Source organism: Tyto alba, unplaced genomic scaffold (assembly GCF_018691265.1).
Source record: "Tyto alba isolate M040663 unplaced genomic scaffold, T.alba_DEE_v4.0 Super-Scaffold_14, whole genome shotgun sequence".
NCBI classification, from domain to species: Eukaryota; Metazoa; Chordata; class Aves; order Strigiformes; family Tytonidae; genus Tyto; species Tyto alba.
In genome coordinates, this window is record NW_024881276.1 from 14170585 (window position 1) to 14192156 (window position 21572).

Here is a 21572-nt window from a genome sequence, read left to right on the forward strand (position 1 = left end):
GGAAGTACACACTGGTATCAACAATTAGCAATGGGGAACAGTAGTTGATGCCAGGGTCATGTTCTGCCACATGGATTGTTTGTCTTTTCCATCTGGAAGCCTGGGAACATTGGTCCTTCTTGTCCCTGCTAGGGAAGGAGTAACACAGTTGATCACAACCGTGGAGTGGTCCGCAGGAAAGGGAGAGCTGCCAAGTTTGTTTGGGTTGTTTTTGGTTTTGGTTTGGTTTGGTTTGTTTTCAGAAACCCCCCACAAACACTGAAGGTATGCAATTGTACACAACTGTCTTGCAGGGAAGCTGCTTCAGCTACCTTCAGAAGCAGCAGTTCAGGTGGGGGTGTCACAAACCAGCTGAAAACAGCCTTCATTTGTCAGTGGGCAAGGTCAGAAATGCCTGTTTTTTTTCAGTCCTAGTCCTTATTCCTTTACTGGCAAGGGTGAATGGAACAATGTTTGGTCAGTTAAATTCCTCCATTAATTGTTATGGACTAAGTAAAGCCCAGTAGCCAAAGGCTTGCTGCTGTTCCCTTATAATTAAAACACAATATAACTGACTATATCCCATTACCAATGTCTGCCCTGAGCAACAGCAACAACTCCATTCAGATTGTAAGAACTTCAGGTGTTTTAAGTATTGAACATCCAAATCCAAGCAACACAAGAATGAGTATGAAAGGCTTCAAAATCCAGAAGGATTCAAAATCCAGAGGGACATTGTTAGGTGGTAGCTGAAAGTGATTTTTGTGTCTTTATCTACTACCAGTGTAACTTCACTTGCTTCTCCTGATTTTTCCCTTGATTTTGTTGTACCTGATTTACATCTTTATGAAGGAGAAGATCAAAGCAGTGATGAAATCACTGAGTCACGTCATGATTTATTGCTCTCACTGTCACAAAAGCAGAAGAATTTCATAATCAACACAGATCTCCTTATAGGAATTAATCCAGAAAAGTATTAAAGTGCCAGCCCAAGACTACTCCTATTCAGGAAAACATCTTGGGCTCATGTATATTACTGAGTAGATATCCCTTCCTGAATTAAGGTGATCCCAAATAAATTTAGTTCTATATGGATGATACTATAGGAGACTAAGTGGCATTAATGGTAATCCAAAGAACACACCATTGTAATTAATTTTCTGTGCAGAGGTTTATTATGTGTGTGTACTCTGGAGATATACCTAAGCTAAAATTTGTTCTATTGAGCAGGTGACATAAACATATAACTAAGTCACCTCTGCTGCAATATAGCTTTTATCTTCACATTTTCTCAATGCGTTTTTAGCTAATTATTTTATTTGTTGGTCACATCAAAGTTCCTGCTAAATGTACTTCAACAATTTTACAGTTCTGGTTAGAGGAATCTGTAATTTCTTTCAGAATCAAATACAAAATACATTAAAAAGTAAACCTAAGATGCTGTAAGAAAAAATGTCACCGAATTGCATTTCACTAAACATAAAAGAAATAAATAAGAAAGAATGACATCAGTGAGGCAATCAATATAGAGGTTACAGTTCAGAAGAACAGCCTGCACACATAAAGGAGAAATAGATTGATGGGATGGTACTATGTCAAAGTAAAGTTTCAGAAAAGCTCAGATAAACACCATCCACTTGTGATTGACCTCTATCATATTTATTAACTGGTTATGCTTACAGAAGATTAAAAAAAAAATGTGCACTTATTTTATCCCCATTTTCTACACAGTATAGGCAAAACAGCCACAAGATGGCAATACACCATGCTGTGAAAGAAAATTACTACATTTTGACTGATTTTAAGCCCTCGATACTTGACTGAAATGTGCTGCCTTTTTAGCTTTGGGAAACTTAATGAGGAATAGACACAAAGTAATCACTTTAAGAAAAAATAACTAATCACACTGCTGCTATAAATGTATTGTTTCTCATTTCTTTTCACTTTTCTGTGGTTTCTCTCCAGCTACTGCTGTTCATCCTGTGCAGGGAGCTATTGGTTTGAGTGAGTGAAAGTGCTAGGGGACCCAATATCCATTGGCACCTCTGCAGTAAGGGACAGGTCTGTACCTGTGAATGTCACAAAGACTAAAGTTGATAGCTCTTGCCAGTCAAAACATAGCTCCATCAGTAGTGAGAAAGAAACAGATGCCCTCTTCTCTTGGAATAATAAAAATAGAGACAGCATAATGTTATGAAGAGGGTTAGAAATGGGATAGTGCAATGCTCAAATTTGTGCTCTTAGGGACTTATAATGTGAACTTCTGCAGTAAACTAAAGACTGTAATTGTAAGAGGTGGCAAAAGTACACCTGAATGTCTTGCCTGGGCATACAATAGCACTGAGTCACCGGTATGAGGTAGCTGCAAAAAAGACATAATTATAGGATGCAGCAGGTGAAGTGCATTTTTCAGATGTTTTGGAAGGATGCGGTGTTGCTGTTTGTTTGCATTCCACTTGTGCTGCAGCGATCTGGTACACCCAGGGCACTGCTGACAGGGCATGGAGATGGTTCCCCTCCTTTCCCCTGGAAACATAACTCAGCTTTCTGATGTGGTTGCAAGGCAGGATGTTGGGAAGTGTCTGGCTGACGTATTGCATTTACAGAGTCAGGAATAAATTAATCACTAGATCTGAAGGCAGGAGGAAGTTTTGCTCAGGTCAGAAGGTCGGGAATTGTTGAATATGATTTATGTTTTCTTGGGTAACAGGAGGGTGTTACTTACATTCTAAGGCAACCTGGGAATTTCATCGGAAAGTGCTTGCCTCTTTTCTTCTTGTGACATGTTGCAGCTGACTTTTGATCTTCTGCTACCGCCTTCAGCTTGTGAGATGTGGCACAAAACAGGTAGGTCTGTGGGCTGCCTTCAGTAAACGCTTGTTACACCATGCACCACAGTTGAAGGGCTCTGGGCTAAAATACCTAAACAGTGTACTTTTGGTCATACGATCCTATAGAGTAATATTTTATTAGTCCTTGTTCCTAAATTCATGAGTTAGAAATGCTAAGGAAGTTACAAGTTAAATGAATCACCAATTTAGCTTTAGACCATAAATAGGCAAGATACAGATGAGATGTTTTATTCCATTTCTGTCATCCTGAGTAATTTATTCCCTACCCTGCTGGCTTTGAATTGCCATCTTGCTACTACATTCTCAGATTGCCTGCTGCTCACAGGGATCAGAATAACCAATCTGTTAAATTGTTGAACATTTCTGATGGTCCCAAGAAAGGTCACGCTTCATGCTCTTCTATCCTCTGCATAAAATGAGACAAATGCAAATTGAAATCCTTCCTGCCCCTTGTAGACAGCTGGGCTATAGTTTGTAACTGGAGTTTGAATTGCTAATACAATTTTGATTACAGTTCCCCATCTTTCTTGTATAGCTTTAAAATTTAATGAGGAGTTATATGCATCAACCTACAAATTGGTTATTAGATTGCTCTGTATGTTTTTTATTAATTCCACTAAAGGGTTGATGTATGCTGTGATTAACCACTTTGATTCTTTTATTGTAAATTGCATTTCAGCTACTTTCTGCTTCTCACTGATGCACACTTTCAATGAAAATAAATATGTTTTTCTTGTAGGAATTGCATTATTACAGCACAAGATAGAGAGATATTTAATGAGTAGTCCAATGTTTTCTTCTAAATACTATTCATTCTGGGTACACCAAAAAAAAAGACATCATGATGTTGATGGAACTGTTTTACAAGACTATTATCCACATATGGAATAAATTCAAGCTGTAGGGTAATGCCAGGGGTTCAGGGTTCACCTGTCGAAAATTGCAAGGATAGAGATAACTGGCAGTTAAAGGGTCTGTGTCTCTTAAGTACTAGATGGTGCTGGTTGATCTTTTGACACTACACTTTGTTTCCAGCTTTTCTTGTCACCATAATCACTAGTCTATAGCAATCTGAGTTGTAGTTGTTACTGGAGTTACAATGGCTTTTTATTAGACATTGTTTCGTTGATGACAGATTTGGAAGGAAAAAAAAAGAGTAAATTCCACCTCTTCTTTCCTCTCTTTCATGTGCGTGAGCGTCCTTGAATGCCTTCATGCCACTTACCATACAATAAATGTGTTGTGGTTAAAAGGGAAGAGAGATCACTCATGGAAAAAAGATATCTCTACTGTTTCAAAACATCTCCTTACTATAGAGGCTGAGGTGTGGAAGAGGTTATTAGATTACTATGGCCACTTCAGAATTTTCAGTCGCTGTTTTTCTCATTCAAAAATCTGTTTTTTTCAGAAGAAATCTGTTTGTGGGAAAGGTTTAGTCTCATTTTTTATATGTGAATTTCAACATCTTGCTTTAGCCTTCTGAAAAATAAACAAATCCAGTTTATTTTTGCCAACTAATTTTTCTCTTAGAAAATTAAGCCACTTCTAAAAACATGACCCTCAAAATGATTGAAACAGAAGAGGTATAGTGTGACCTCTCTGTCTAGTCATGGTTTTTTGCATGTGCTTCATTTGTGGATACTTTTGAGATTTTGTCTATTGCAAGGGAAACGGCAAAATCTTAAGAATTTTCACAGAATGGGAATACTGGTTTTCATGCAGCTTTACTGATTGTGTCTCTCCCTTGACTGCTTCTTTTTTAGCTCCAGTCTACCTCATATATGTGCAAAAATATTTTATTTCTGTGCTCCTGTGCTGTAAGTTCTATACCTTCCTCATTTCAAAAAAGACTCCAAGAGGTATCAGTTCAGTTTCCTCCCTATTCTTGGCCTTCTGGTTCATGCTTTCGATTTGTTTCTTGTTGAGTGTGGTATATGTCACTATGACTTTCTATGGTTCATTTCGTTCTGTGCAAAATGATGGCTAGATATTGCTACCAGTACCTGCAGATGGGGGATTCTGATCTGATAATTATTTTGCGTACTTTATCAGAAACAGAGGTCCTAGATCTGTGTAACTGTTGGAGCATGTGTAGAACTCCAGGGGTTAAAATCTGATTGCAGTTATAGCAAGTTAAATTATGTAGGAAGGAACAGAAAAAACTGGAACAAAAATCAGGACCATTCTCAATGAATTTAGCTGAGAACCATGCACAACTGTTTTTGTAGATGCTATGCTATATCAAGATACTTATATTCTGTGTGGTTTGGAGCTATTTCTTCTTCTTTTTGTTCCTTATATCCAGACAGAGTAATTTGTGGGTGACTTAAGGAAAACCGAATCACTTGTCTCTGGTCAGTTAAAAATGCAGGTACCAAACTTTTCAGTTCTATGTGTGTCATTTCTGTGCATTTAAATGGGTAGGTAAGTACACATTAAGATCACTGTAAGCCTTTCAGCCAAACTTCTCACAGCTCTTTGTTCTCTCACTCTTCTCAGCCGTAAAGATTTTTCTGATATCTTTTCTTTACTCTGACTCACTGATTACACATCACTAATGGGTTTTTCTGTGCTTCAGTTTCTCCATCTGTGAAATGAGGAACATCTATATTTGCTGTTGTGTGAAGGTAATAGATGTATTAGAAATACATCAGCTCGTTGTTGCTGTGTTCCCATTTGTAGGCAGCTCCTTAAATCAAACCACTGAGGTACTACTTCACCATGTTCTGAGGCACTGTAATTTGGTGTGTTCAAATACTGCTGCTATTCTGGACTATCCTGAAAGAAGGGGAAAATACATTCTTATCTAACTTTTAGAGAGGTAAACATTTCCTGGGCAGAAGGTGTCTGGGTTGCTTGTAAATGGGGTAAAATATGAAAAATTTAGAATATCTTGGGCTACTGTTTTATATCAGAAAGAGCAGATGTAAAATGATACAATATTGGAAATTGATGGTTGTTGTGGTTTCTCTTTGTGTGTGTGTGTACACTCTTGGTACTGCTTTCAGTAACTTATGAGAATTATAGAAGCAATGGAGAAATAGGCCACTGGATTCGCCCATGAGGTATAGATTAAGACAGTCCTTTACAGAATCACAGAATCACAGACTGGTTGAGGTTGGAAGGGACCTCAGGAGGTCACCTGGTCCAACCCCCTTGCTCAAGCAGGGCCACCTACAGCTGCTTGCCCAGAACTGTGTCCATGCACCTTTTGAACATCTCCAAGGATGAAGACTCCACAACCTCCCCGGGCAACCTGTGCCAGGGCTCAGTCACTGTTATAGTGAAAACAGTAAAAAAGTGTTTCCCGATGTTCAGAGGGAACCTCCTGAGTTTCAGTTTGTGCCTGTTGCCTCTGGTCCTGTCACTGGGCACCACTGAGAAGAGCTGTGCTCCGTCCTCTTTGCACCCTTCCCTTAGGTATTTATACACCTGGATGAGATTTCCCCCTTGAGCCTTCTCTTCTCCAAACTGAACAGTCCCAGCTCTCTCAGCCTGTCCTCACAGGGAAGGATGTTCCAGGCTCTTAATCATATCAGTGGTGCTTTGCTGGACTCACTCCAGTATGTCTGTGCTTCTTTTGTACTGGGGAGCCCAGACCTGGACCCAGCACTCCAGGTGTGGCCTCACCACTGCTGAGTAGAGGGGATGGATCACCTCCCTCGACCTGCTGGCAACACTCCTCCTAATGCAGCCCAGGACCGGATACCATTAGCCATCAGAGACAGGAGCGCAGTTGTGGCTTCACATATTCCTGACCTGTCAGGGAAACTCCCTGGACCATCCCATTTCCACCTTAATTGTTGCAAGAAATTGCTGGTTGGAGGTGAAATCTCTCAGCCACTCCATCCTTCAGGCCTAACAGGTGTTAGCTGTAGCCATCTTCCAAAACAATAAATATTATAGATGAATGGAAGTGTGTCTCTTATGGTCACATCAGTGTACAAGAAATTCCATTAATGAAAATTTCAAAAAGGTTGTAGCCCCTGCTAACTGAAACCTCTGGTGTGGATTTTAAAATCTCAACTTCCTTTTTCCCACTAAGCAATTCTCCCCCCAGTCAGCCACATCATAGATTGGAAAGCATATGGTTCAACTGAGACAGGAGGAAAAGAATCTCAACAGCCTCCAAGATTTTTAAATACTTGCTGTCAATAACTGCAACTACAAATAAACCAAGTCAGTAATATTATGCTTTCTTGTTTACAAAGAACATTTTAGAACATATTTAGAAGCTTGAGGCAACCTCTACTCACAGTTTAGGTGGTAGTGGTGGTAAGACATGGGGTGGGAGGTGGCACAATCCCGTCGGTGCATGGGTGCCCGCTCCTTACGGGAACGTGTAGCATGCTGTCCCATGGGCGGGTTACATAGGTGGCCTGCACTCAAGTGCTTGCTGCCCGTTTGGACTATGAGTCTGGTCTTGAGGGCAGCCTTGGCAAAACTCAAAAAGTTGATGCTGTTCAGGCTTACCCTTGAAGGCTGAGCAAACAAACTCAGAAAATACCCTATGAACTCAGCCTGGTCCTCTCAAGTGTGTACAGGGAGCTAATCTGACATGGTTGTTCATCATGACTATTCATGGTCTGTGGCTGTTAACTGGCCTCTTTCCTGTGCAGACAGAAAGAACGAATGTCTTGGTTAGCCCCTGCTTCATGGGAGCCTTTGCACTTGCTCATTTAGCCAAAGCTATGGGGAGAACCTCTCAAGGAGAGTATTCTTCCTTTCCTGTCTCCCTCCTGCAACTGCCTCAAAGTCTCTGAAGCACAGTGAGTCTGTACTCATCTCCTTTGTTATCCGCCTTCAGACTAATCTTTAGACAGCACTATTTGCAGCTGAGTCTGGCTGTTCACCAGTAAGTGAATGTTATCCAAATTTTGGTTCAAAATAGGATGAATTACAAGCATTTCAGTTTCAATTTCAGTGTCTGTTCGTTTTTCTCCAAGCTGCATAATTGAGCTGCCATTTCTAAATCATTGTTCCCAGCTTCTTGTCACTTAACATCTCTAGCATTTCAAGCAGATTAATCTTGAATCCTTTATTGTGTAACTACATTTCAGATGGAAATAGTAGCAAATCCTAGACGCTCTGAATCTCATCTTTGCACCGTATGTAGCCAGTGTTATTAATGCAAAGTAAAAACCAAGCAAGAATGAGCGCCTAGTGCTCACTTGCATTGAGTGGATGCAGGTGGGTGGAACAGGGAATGGCGTCTCCTTCCGTACAGAATGCTGAGCGCATGCCTACCTAGCAGTGCAGGGAGACATCATGCTGTTAACAATCTGCTGTGTGTGGCAATTGCTGGATTTCCTTCTTGGAGATGAAGGGGACTTCTATTTGACTTCTTCCAGATCCTCTGACTTTATCTATTCTGTTATTCAAATGATCCTCATTTGGATGGGAGGCTATGGTTAGCGCATAAATACAAGTTAGAAGAATTATGGTAAAAATTCAGCCTGGCTGTATGAAACTATGAAACGTGTTCATCAAGGAGGAATGCGGGAAAACTGAGTACTGTGATGCACATAGCACCAACAGCCTGCTCGGGAATTTAGCAAATCCATAGGTAACAAAACATGGTATGTCAGTACCAAATGGTGAATTTAGTTTTCTTTTATAACTTCAGTTTCACTTTTTTTTTAAAAGCAATTCTTCCATTGTCTCCTGTCTGTTGTTGCAAATACAGCTGCTGAAAAAAAAAAACCAACCAAAAACAACCCACCATGACCTGGACAGGGCCACTTCAATCCTAGATCCTCTATTACTTGGTAACAACGCTGAAGTCATGAAGGGACAGAGACTCGAGAGATTTAGAATTACCCCATAGGATCAGTCTGCCTCAGATAAAATAGGGATTAAAATGGTAGAGATGAACTACGGGGTTTAGGAGGGTTTCAGACTGAGATTGGTGAAGGTTTGGATTTCAGCTATGGAAGGAAACAGGACGTAGAAGAGGCCTGACTGGGGTTTTCTCTTTCCTCTCAATCTTCTCTGTGGGGTTGACAATCTCTGCCTCCTGCTGTCACGCTGCACTTGCACACACGGTCTCTTGTGACCTCCCGATCCCAGGTGTCCCTGCAGCCGCTCGATTTTACCCCCATCACTCTCCACATCATTCCCTGCTCATCTTCCTGCACGTTCAGATCACCGACAGGGGAGGAAAACAAACAGCGACAAAAAAAAAAAAAAAAAAAAAAAAAAAAAAAAGTAAAGCTGGCCCTGGAGATGAGGGCTGCCTCCTGCTGCGGTGGCAGCGGCGACGCAGAAGGACGGCGCCCTGCTGCCTGCTGGTGCTGGAGAGGCGGCGGCTGCCAGACCCGGGCGAGCGCCACCACAGATATCCCCCGTGGGGCGCTTTCCGGTGTCACCCGCGCCTGAGGCTATCCCCCGCGGGGGCACTTTTCCTCAGGGACAGAGCCCGTTTACCGGGGTGCGTGTGTGTGAGTGGGTGGGTGGGTGTGTGGGGTAGGGGGGGGGGGGGCGGGGGGACCGCCCTCTCTCCTCAGCGCCGCGCCGCGGCGGTTGGGCGGCGGCGGCGCCGGGGGCCGGCGGCAGGTGGCGCTGCCGCGGCTCGCGCCGGCGGCCCGGGTAACGGTCGCGGTCGCGGCCGCCATTTGCTGGGGGCCGGGAGCGCGGCGCGGTGCGATGAGGTGCAGAGCGGAGGGCGGGCGCCGCTGTCTCTTCGGCCGGGAAAGCTTTCAGGCTGCCGATAGCAAATCCGGCGAAACGCGAAAAATTTATTTTCTGGCTTTGAAGCAGGGAACTTTTCAAGAAACTGACACCTGAGCTGCTCGCGCTTGTAGAGGGATGATGATCAGTGCTGAGTTAAAAATCCAGTGTTTTTTTTAATACAGATATTAAGCACCGACTTTTGTTATTTTCTGTAAACTAAAAGTGAACCACCCGTTTTCATTCCTCACAACCTGCAAAGGTGAGTCAAAAAGTGGAGAAAACAGCCTCTGCACAAGTTTGAGGAAATTCATGTTCAGTATGCAGGGTGGAAATGATGACAGCATTAAAATCCTCTTGTCCTTGTGCTGCCCTTCCCCCCTGCCGACTTCTTGTCATCTTTGGGTATTTCTGCTTGTCAAAACTGGTTTCAGTTGGGGATATGCGTTGATAATGCTGACTAAGTGGAAACCAGTTCACGCACATTGGCCTGGGTACTCACATAAAATCGTAGTAGATTCAATATGGGGACAAGCCTGTGGAAGGATCTCTGGCAGAGCTGTTTGCCTCAATAGGGATTTGATTCAGCTGGAGATTTTTAATGTAAGTTTTGCTGAGACTGGGCTTGCAAGTGCCTGATGCTAATCTTTCTGGTTGGCATTAGCTGTGTGCCAAATGGGACGGTATGTGTTTGCATTGTCATTTCGAGACCTCAGGTAGAAGCTGGTCCAAGGGAGATTAATTCTGCCACCGACGATATTGCAGTCAGGATGCCACCGTCTCTGACTGGAGAAACTGGCAAGGACATACCACCACCTTGAGGCTTTGCAGCAGGCATCCTGCTGATGTCTCTCCATCTATCTGTCTTCTGAGGGGTGGAGTGCAGTCAGGTTGTACTTGTCAAAGAACACTGGGTTTTTTGTAAGAGCACTGTTGACATTTCTACTGGTTTTCCATAGTTTATCAGCAGACCTGAAAATGGGTAACTGGGTTAGGGGGAGAAATGGGAATTATCTTTTACTGGTTTAGTATTAAAAATCTTGAAAATGTCAACCACCTTGGTAAAGAAGGTGAGACTTCTAACTTTAAGGAGTAAACTTCAAAATAAAGGTTTTTTTTTGATGCCACAGCTGGAAGTGAATTAGCAGTAAGAAATGTGTATTTCAGAGCAGCCCAAAGTTATTAGGAAGGAGGGAATTTAAATAAGGGTCATATATTAATTAGCTCTAATTTCTAGTGTCTTCTGTTTTGTATAAAACTGTCTAGAAAGTAGCTGTTTTAAAACGAGTCTTGTGTTTCAGTTCTATGCACTATTCCACGTGCTTGAACTATACGTGTAAAAGGACACGAGATGAAAAATGATGGCCAGATTTATCAATAGACTTCAGCAAAGCCAGATTAACGAATTATGTTTTCAGCTGTATATATAAAACTCCACATGATAATCTTAATTACTTTTTGGTGTTTTAGTTTATTCCTCTCATGACAGTTCAAAAAATAGAACATTAACAAAAAAAAAAAGGTAGCTGTTATGCCTACATTATAAAATTATTACTGTGGTTGCTTAAAAATAGATTTTATAAGATTACTGTAGACTTGTCAGCTGACTGTTTATTGTAAGTTCCAGTACTGACCATGGAGTATAGAGGATGCCCACCTTTCTGTAGGCCTAAAGGCTGCCAGAAAAAAGACGCAGGAACTTAGGGTACAATGCAGTATCAGTCCTTACCTTCTCTGACAGAATCAGAAATACTTTGTTACCATGGTAGAGATAATAGTTTTAGATTTCAACAAGTGCATGCAGGTGCAGGGTGCTCCTGTCATCTCATTCAGGTGAATCTGCCTTGCAATGCTATGTCCTAGCCTCAAATTGCGATTTTCAGCTAGTATTTCAAGAACAGCTGTCATAATAAGGCTGCTTTTTAACTGCAACGTAGCAGAGGCATACATTAACACTAATGTCCCTTGGTGGCAATAAGATTATTAACAAATCGACTCAAATCGTTTCAAGGCATTCTTCCACCTCTTTAACCTGTTGAAAAATGTTCACCTCTTCTATTTGAGAATTATTTTTCTTTCACTAGAGGGCACTATTAAACAGAAAATACTGTATTTTAGCTCGCAGATGAGAAAAGTGACATCCGGTGCTTTCAGTTGCAAGAAGTTCTGAGAGAAATTCAGCTTTAAGCAACTGATTTTAACTCGACATTTTTTTTTTCTTCTTCTAACCTGTACTGTCACTTTACCGCCCTTACTCTTCTCCACTGGGAAAGCCCACTGGAATCATGTCAGCTAAATATTAGACCTATTTCACTGTTTCATGCATTTAAACTATAGCACGTCAGCTTGAAAAAAGGCGGTGATGCCAAAAGGCATAGAGTGGACAGAATACTGGGCAAAGGGAATCTCTTCCACAAATACGGAGATGACTCTCTTATTTGTGAATGTTACTAATCTCTTGCTTCAGTCCCTAGTTATCCTTCATTTCAAGATCCAGTGAAAATTAGCAAGAGGCTTTCACAGTTTCATCTTGAAACTTATGCCGTTCCTATGGAAAAAAACAACATTCAACTTACGACAAATCATAAACACAAGAGGTCTGTCTAAACAGCTGTGGAATGAGAGCTGCTTGGTACAAGTTTGAAGAAACCTAGAGCTTTGACATATTTACAGCAGACTTCTTCATCCCACTGGTATTAGCCTGCAGTATGAAACACCTTTATTTTGGAAACCCATTTGTGGTCCAATGTAATTGTCTGCTTATAAAATATGGGGAAAATTTCACATACTACACCCCTTAGACTTTTTATAAGAAATGTAATAATGTTTCCAGATGCAGGGAGGAAGAAAGGTGATGACCCAAGGCATGTATTGTTGAAAACAAGGATGTGGTTTTTCCAGCACTGTCCATCTGGTGTCTTTCATAACACAGTGTTAATATAACTAAGTGTGTGGAACACCAGAAGCAAAAGCAACTGCTTCAGGAAATGCAATAATGAAACCATCTTACCAGTTTTGTTCTGAACACAGTAAGATTATAATATGTGGCTGATAGCCAACACTCAGCAGCGTCATAGAAAGCAAATAAATGAGGAAAATATATAGAGTGGTGTTGTGGTTTAACCCATCGGGTAGCTAAACACCACACAGCTGTTTGCTCACACTCCCCCAGTGGGATGAGAGAGAGAATTAGAAAAAAGGTAAAACTTGTGGGTTGAGATAAAGACAGTTTAATAGGACAGAAAAGGAAGGGAAAATAATAAGATAATATACAAAACAAGCGATGCACAATGCAATTGCTCACCACCCGCTGACTGATACCCAGCCTGTCCCCCAGCAGTGTGCCATCGCCCCCTGGCCAACTCCCCCCAGTTTTGTTGTTCAGGATGATGTCGTATGGTATGAGGTATCCCTTTGGCCTGTTGGGGTCAGCTGTCCTGGCTGTGTCCCCTCCCAGCTCCTTGTGCACCCCCAGTCTCTGCTGGCAGGGCAACATGAGAAGCTGAAAAGGCCTTGACTTAGTGTAAACCCTGCTCACTGACAACTAAAACATCAGTGTATTATCAATGTTATTCTCATCCTAAATCTAAAACACAGCACTATACCAGCTACTAGGAAGAAAATTATCTCTATCCCAGCTGAAACCTGGATAATTGAGAGCAATGTTTATGAATGCTGATTCTGAGTTCAACTGATTGACACTGGAGAAGTCATGGATCAAAGAACTATGGAGAACTGCACAGACCTATGCTTTGAAAATCATCTTGCAAGCCACTTTTAACCAAATGTATTTTTGAGTAGTCTGGCTTTCAGTAAAAAGATGAATCACTTTGCATATATTTTGGTAGTTTAAAAATATATGCTGTATATTCAACAAATTTTTGGAAGTGGCTGTGCACAAGCACTGATTTTCTTGGAAAGCAGTATGGGTTAATTATTTGCTGAGTGAGATGGAGTGCCAAGATGAGGTTTGCAGTTCCTTCTTCAGACACAGCACTGGCTAGTTTCTGTGCCCTTTTCCTTTCCAGTTCCCTTGTAGGGGGCCTGTAGAGTAGCAGTCCCCAACATCTGACTTGTGAAGGATGTGTTAGCTTCAAAACTTGTGAAACTGCTCAAACCCACGGCAAATTGAAATACTCTGTGAGCGGGCACAGGAACAACCACAAAACCATGGATGAAATGCAAAGAGTAAATTTATTTTTTTTACCTCACCATACAGGGGATCTCTGAAGCAGCAGCTGGGCAGAGGCACGCAGGTAGGGATGCAGGCACTGCAAAGCTTGGTCCATGCTAGAGGATCACTGAACCCACTGTTTTCACCTGTATTTCAGATATTTGTGCAGGCATAGTTTACCACTGTGCTTTGATCTTGCCCATGGCAGGGCAGGAATCTCAGGCATGTTCAATAGGGTGCCTTTAAGTCTTATCATAGGCCTGTATTATCTAAACACAGGTATTCTACTTGTCCAAAACACAAGGCCAAACAACAATTACTATGGTATATGTGCTTTTTGACACCCCCAGCTGCAAGTCACTTGAGCGTGTTTACAAATCTCCTCACCAATCTTCCCTTATTTTCCCACAAATACTAAAACTGAGGCTGAGGAGGAGAGTGCAGCTAGATCTTCCTGCAGTTTGCTTGCTCCGTGTTGTGGCCTGCACAGTTGCCAGTGTAGACGATAGTCTGTGCAAAGGTGCTCAGCTCTACTCAGTTCTACAGTGCAAAGCATGGTGAGAGCCTGCTCAGAGGGCCCCCTTGGAGTTGTACATGTGGAAGCCTATGGGCAGAGAACAGTGTTCTTTTTCTCTTGACATGGTTATGTACTGTGCTGTAAGAGGACACTGAAAGCCCCCAGCTGGTATTTGCAGGGCCATTTACTAAAAATGGATATCGAGACCCTTTAGCTTCCCATCAGATCTCAGCTGGCTGATTTGTTTGAACTTCCTGTTGTTTCTCTTAATGGTGTCTGTGACTCTAAGGCTCAGAGAAAGAAAGTAAAAAATAACTGTTCGAGAGGAAAGAAATGAGGATGAAAGATCAGACAGTTCACAGGAGCCTTTTTAAGTGGGCCACTGATTACAAAAGTGTCATAAATGCATGGTATGTTACATGGTCTCTTTTTCACTTTATGTGCAAGGTTATTTAAACGATAAACTGTGGTGCTTGGTTCTCTCTGTATATGAACACCCATAAGACTGCTCTTGCCTGACCTGTGCGTTTTTTGCACTCCTTTTGCTCAGTTTAGTGGATGAAGTTTGGGCAGTGTCCCACTGAATAATACATGTGTCTTTTAATAGCATTAATGTGCTGCTTTGTTTAGATGCCACCAGGAGCCAGCCAGAGCTGATGCTAGGCCTGCACATTTGTGACACTGAGTAAAGAAGTACGTGGGACTTGACTGCATGTGGGATTTTGTCAAACTGTTTCTTGTGTGAAGAGCAAATGACACAGCCATCTAAGGTGTCAGAAATTAGAGAATAAAGCCCTTCTGTGCCTTCTTTTAGTTAAGCGGCTAATATGTGTGTATGTCAAAAGCTGCTGAAACAGTAACAGAAGAAGGCATTGAGAAAAACTGAGGGTATGCAAGACCGTCAGCCTGTTTGGTTTCTACCTATTTTACAGTCACAGGAGTTAATTTTCATAGTTAGCACTAGTTACACCTGTTTTCTTTCCAGATTCCTTACATTTTTTTGTTTGTTTGGGGTTTGTATGCGTTTTTTCTTTGTTTGATTGATTTTTCTTTTTCTTCAGTCATAATTTACTTGTTAAAAGAGTATTTGGAGATGTTTATTTAGGTTTTCTTCTCTGAAATGCCACTGACTGTTAACCTTTGACTAATGGCCAAGTATTTTCAAAAGGCATGCCATCCTGTACTCTCAAAGCATTACCAGCTCATTCAGCTGTGTGTTAGACCCCATCCCTCACTTGTGCTTGTATATGAGATGAGAAGGAAAGGGATGATCCTCTATTACAAATTTAGCTGCATGATGAGGAACAGAGAGGAGAAAAACTTAGATGCCAGATATATATAATTGGATGCATGCCACTGCAGTGTCTGCAGCGCAGGCCATACGCCAGATCTCTTTCTTAGCCTGGTAAGGCCATCGATTAAATCAAGTTAACTACTGTATGATTCTAAAATTTTCTTCTTGCTGGCTCCCTTTTATCTAATTTCCTTCCTTCCAGAAGATGCTGCTACAGCTACTCAGCATTGCTTACTGTGAAAGTGACAGAAATAGTGTTTTTTTTTGTAGTTGGAGTGATATGACAGGAAAGAATATCTGCCTAGCACATTTTGCCCTAATAGAAATCCTATACAGTTTAAGCTTTGTCCTCCCACTCGTATTTCCTGACTGATATAACCAGGCTCCATTTAAGCGAAATGGCTGGTGGAGCTGCTGATACACCCATGTGGTTGTGCAGAACAACAGCCAGTGCTAGTGAAGGAACTAAAATTCTTCTAGACTTTTGGTAATGCCATGTCTCGTGTAACTGGTAAGTTGACCAGTTCTCCAGAACTTTGAGGTATATTTGCTTAAAACTTTTCCATAAAACTGATTAATCCTGGATCAGAATTGTCTAAATCCTACAAGAACACCCACTTTGGAATGAAGTGAGATCATTCTTGACTGGTGATAACTCCCATGTCTACATTAAATCTTCTTCATTCTATGTAGAAACTCTTAGCATTTTTCCAGGCCATGATCCCAGAATCTGTTGTAGATGGCTCCCCTAAGCCCCATGGCAAGTTTTTTTTAACATTAGTTTTTCTGAGTAGGACTATTTTATGAGTAGTTTTTTTTTTGATTCTTCTATTCTCATTTCCTCTCTGTGTGAAACTTCTGATGCTTTCCTTAAACTAGAGGAAGTTGTCAATCATTTTTCCATTGTCCTCTGTGGTTATAGTTACTCCTGCTGCGTAGTTCAATGCTTGCTATCAAACATTAACTAACAGAGTGACATTTTTAGTAGTTGCATGTGGCCCTCCTACTGCTGTTTTGAGTCCCTAAATCTGTTGCTGAGTGTGCAGAAAAGCCTTGATATTGATTGCAGCTATACTGAGGAGGAACTTATTGCTGATGGGAACATTTGCAGTGGGGATTTTTTTTTAATGGGTTTTGCCAGAGAAGAAAATGGTAAAACCAAAATTCTTTACAGAAAGGGGATGCATTTCAAATATGTAATTGTAAACACAATTAAATATAATTTATTATTTAATCTGGATATTCTGAACACAGAAATTTTCAAATGCTTTTCTGGGGCAGTAAATTCAGACTTGTATCTTGTCCTTTGGAGGAATAATTTGCATTGATAAATATGGTTTCTGTATTCTCCCAGATTTAAATTTCGATTCTAGAAAGGGAATATTGAGGTTGAATTTGAGCACTAGAAAACCAGAATGGAAATTTACCAGCTGATCAGTAATTACCTGACTGGACTAGCAGGTGAATTCTTTATTCAGCACCTCAGCACTTTTGTGGCAGTATAGACAAGATTGCTTCTTATTTTCCCATTCCTTATAGAGAAGAGGTGGCTGACCTGTCTAAAAGCTATCATGGAATTGATGTACACTTGGGGATCTTGTTGGCTTTGTAAAGGGTGGTGGCCCACTTATGGAGTGAATCATCATGTCAACTTGGAGATTTAACAGCAAGTGTTAATTTGAATGACTCTCCTTTTTTTTTTTTTTAAAAAAAAAAATGCCCAAATGCAAACTTATAAAAGCAGACCATGATATAGACTTCTGCATTTAATTAAAAAAAAAACCAAAAATGACCCACATTTTCTTCATATTTTTTAAGGGAACTTTAATTCTAAAAATAATCTCCAAGTTGAATTTGCTTAAGGACAAATGTGATGATGAATATTACAGCATTACCTGAATGTTGATCTTTAACTGAACAATAGAGAGAATAATGATTTAGATATTGTTTCACATATAACAAAACGTAATGTTTGGGTAGCTGTATCCTCTCATTGCTTTATTTAAAATTAGCAAAGATCACTCTGAAACAGATAAACCTTTTAAGAGAATTTTTTTGTTTTGTTTTGTTCATAGAGCACACTAACCAGCTTTCCTTTACTTACATCTCTGTCTTTTTTTCAAAATAGTTTATGATATTAAATCATAAAACAAACTATTTTTTATATGTAGGAAGGCTATTTAATTTATTTTGAATTTTATTTTTCACCTGCTTGCACGTTGAAAATGCAAAAGTGTTCAGTTTCACAAAATGGTTCAAAGTTTAAGCCAAATACAGGAATCTCAAAGTATGTTCCTAAATACGGTTTCAGAAAAAAAGGTGGTCTTGACTGTCAAAGGTGATGAGCACCTGCTATTGCCACAGATTTTGTTATCCATATGGTTTAAGAACCATGAAGGAGTAGCTGCAGTAGCAGATATGGATTAGCCTTACAGAGAGCCCTGGGTCTTTGTCCTCAATTCTCAGGTTGAAGCCATCAGCGTTCTCCAACTAAACCCCTTGGTACCAGGGTTGTGGCTTTCTCTTACCAAGCTCATAAATTGGGTGAAGTTTGGGTTTTGATTAACTTCTTGAACCTTTACATTCAGAAGTGCTATTTGAGGATTTTTATAAACCGTTTTAGAGTTGTGGGCTTTGATCTTAGCACTGTGCCATAACCCACTCAATTCATGTTGTTAAGACAGACACTGCTGTCAGAAATCTTGTGACTCAAATTTAGAGTTTGATCTCACCTAGAGCTTATGTTTGACTACTAATTAATAGATTGAATCCATCTCTCATTTGAGATGGAGGTTTTGATCAGGTCCTTTCATTCCATTCCTTTCTACAAATACATGTATATATACTTAAGCTAAACCTGGTAATTATCTCCACTGGCTGATTATTTTGGGGGCGATGATGCGAGAGTCATAAGCATTCGTTTCTGTAGTGTTATCCCACTCCACCTCCTCACCATGTGTTGAATTGCTGTGGTATTTTTGTTCGTCTCTTGTCTAGTCCTCTCCAGCCTTCTCTTTTCTCACCATGGACTTACAAGCTTATAAGAACTGAATCTTTGTTATTTTCTCCTTTCTCTCTTTTTTTTTTTTTTTTTTTTTTTTTCTTTTCCCTTGCTAACTGAATGTGTGTGAGTGAAATGAAGGAAGAAGAACATTGGGCTGCTTGATTTGCGTTGGTGTTTACTATGAGTCATAACAACAGCTTGGTGCTCTTGAAAACTTTTCTGGTGGGAGAATCAGCAGCATGGATGCAGCAAAAGAAACAGCAGAATGTACTGTACTTGCAGTTCTCTGACTCAAGGACATAATCGTGGATGATGGGCATGCATTTCGATAGAAGTTTGCACTTACTCATGCTATGGATATATAAAATTTCTGCTAAGGAAGCAAATCTGGTTGCTCAGAGTTTACCCAGGTTGCAGTGAAACTGGACTTACTGGGAGGAATTTTGGTGGTAGCGGACTTTTCGTAGAGCTGCCTAAAATAGTCTTGGTGTGACAAGTAAGTCTATAATGATTATTTTTACATTAGTGGTACATGGAGTCTTAACGTGAGATGACATGTTCATCAGAGTTCTGTCCGGTTATTTGCCTGGAATTATCCAGATTCAGACAGTTTAAGAACTATTTATTTCTTATGGCTGGAATTACACTCTTCCCCAACTGCTCACAATTTCTTATACCAGAGACAAGGATTTGTCCTCCATTGGTATAGAACGGAGCATATAGTAGGATCTTAAATGACTGGTCATACGCTACATGAAGCCTATGCTGTCTTGATTTCTTGTTGGATGATCAACTAAAAACACTCTATCCCCTATTAAATGACTGAAACAAACAGTAAGAGACAGTACTCAGCCCTGCAGCTGAAAGTCTATTTATCATGATAATAAATGAGACTCCAGATCACTTTCTGGATGCAAAGTGCTATTGGACAATAATTTCCTAATTATCTGTGTTCGGAGAACTTAATGCTGTTACATGCAGCTTCCAACGTTGATTCCAATTCCAACCCTTGGCACAGAACACAGGGAGAACAACAAATACTAAGACATGATGTTAGGGTATTAGGGTAAGGTAGGTAGTACAGTACATGTGCATTGAGACAGGAAGAAAACATCAGGATAAAGTAGAAGGATACAGCCTAGTGGTTCCAATTGCACTTCATAACCTGCAGTTTCCTATGTAAGACTTAAAAAATTGTTTGAACAAAAATTACCCACACATAGTGGGAAAAAATGCTCACTAGACAAGCAGTTTCAATGTTCAGCCCTGCTGGATGGTCAGTATTTGCCAGTTCCACAAGCCATGCCATTTTACTTCAAGTAATTTTACAAGTGAATGATGATGGTTGCTAGTCAATCTCAGCTGTTCTAATCTACCAGTGGGCAGGCTAGAGAATAAAGCAAGGAGGTAGATGCTACACTTGTCATTATGAAGACTCTTTCAGACTGATGGCTGTGCAACCTCTCTGTCTTCATACAGAAAGTATTAACCAGGAATCCCAAGGAGCTGTTACTTTTATATCAGAATAATGGTTATGCATTGTGGAATGCAAAATTCCACAATTTCCACAGAGCACATGAGAAACGACTGCCTGGCATGTCATGATACTCATGATACTTATGGATGCAATATATTCATGATACTTATGGATGCAAAAGGAAAATAATTGCATAAACTTGAATGCTGAAAGGATATATAAGAAGTAATATGTATATAACAAGTGATTTGTATCAGTACCCATAGAATTGTTATGGGTACCTGGCATTGCCAGTTATAAAGAAGAAGCTGGGTGGAGTATTGGCCCAGAACATAGTGTATTAGAATCTGTTTTCAGTAGTAAGGGTAAAGAGAGCTAGAACTAGAAATGTCAATTGACTGATTAATACTTTATGGGCTGTTAATGTTTCACAGTTAGGTGTCACTTTAGAAAAAAGTAAAATAGACCAAGAGCTGAGATAAATATAGTATCAAGTTTTGAGTCTAAAGGCAATTATACTAATGCCAGTCACACCTGAGTGTGACTGATCTGAACTGCTTACAACAGCCAGGCAAAATCAGGGTACATGTGAGGTTAATGACTGTGCTGGATGTTTCAGTGTTGGCTAAATATTAAATAGAAGAAAACAAACGTGAAAACATGACCTCTGTCAAAATGGTTCACCTCCTGTGAACAGAAGACATCACACAGCTTCTTGACTCAGAAGAAAGATTGGTCTGAGGATAAATTTTTGGACTGTGGTAAAATGCTCATTCTGCCAGAGACCTCATGTGACTTTAGATTCACAGATTTTTAAGGGCAGAAAGGATGATATACCTTGGCCTCCTCTATGATCCAGGATGCAAAACCTCACTCAAATCCTGCATCAAGCCTGTAATATTTTTTTTTTTTTTTGCCATGACGTATAGAAAAATACTTGTCTTGATCTACACAGAGTGGATAGTAGTACACATTTCTAGTAAGCTCTCCTCAGAAGTTACCTGCCCTTACAGGTGCAATAGCATGCCTTGTTTCTAGTCCATATTTCTCTCTGATATTCATTATGCTGAGATTTCTATCAGAAGTGTCTTCCTGTTGGTGTTGCTTTTCTACTCTGATGAAGGGGGCTCATTCAGCATTCTTTTGGGTAGATTAAGTCTCTTAGTCATAGTAGCATATTTTCTGAACTTGTGTCTTTCTTGCAGTTTTTCCTAAGTCACTTCCAATTCTTCACTTGTAGTGTGGACACCTACATTTGTCACAGCATTGCATTTGGAGTTTCAGTTCAGCCAGTAATCTACCATGATCTCCAGCATCCTTCTAAATTTGAGATTAGAATTCTCCATCTATTATGTGCTTTGGCATATGTTCTTTTTAACTGATTTGTATTTGGCTGTATTAAAATTAATGTTATTTAAATGAACCTATTTCACCAAAGCTGTTCAGATCAATCTGATCTGTCGCCACAATTCATTTGCACTCTGTTGCCTTTTTGTCATCTGCAAATGTTGGACCTTTTTTCCTGGGTTATTTATAAAGACCTGGGTTCACATAAGGACTCATGGTCAGTTCCTGGCAGTCTTGACAAAAAGATTCTCATAGAACA

General features: G+C 40.4%; 1 long non-coding RNA gene across 1 annotated transcript in view; it reads left to right on the forward strand.

Annotated features, from left to right (window-relative positions):
• The first annotated feature begins 9527 nt into the window (after positions 1-9527).
• The window catches only part of LOC116965696, an 85960-nt gene continuing 73915 nt past the window's right edge, over positions 9528-21572 (forward strand). Inside the window, exon 1 of the long non-coding RNA XR_004409570.2 lies at positions 9528-9762. This is a non-coding gene — a long non-coding RNA (uncharacterized LOC116965696). The remainder of the gene's footprint in view (positions 9763-21572) is intronic.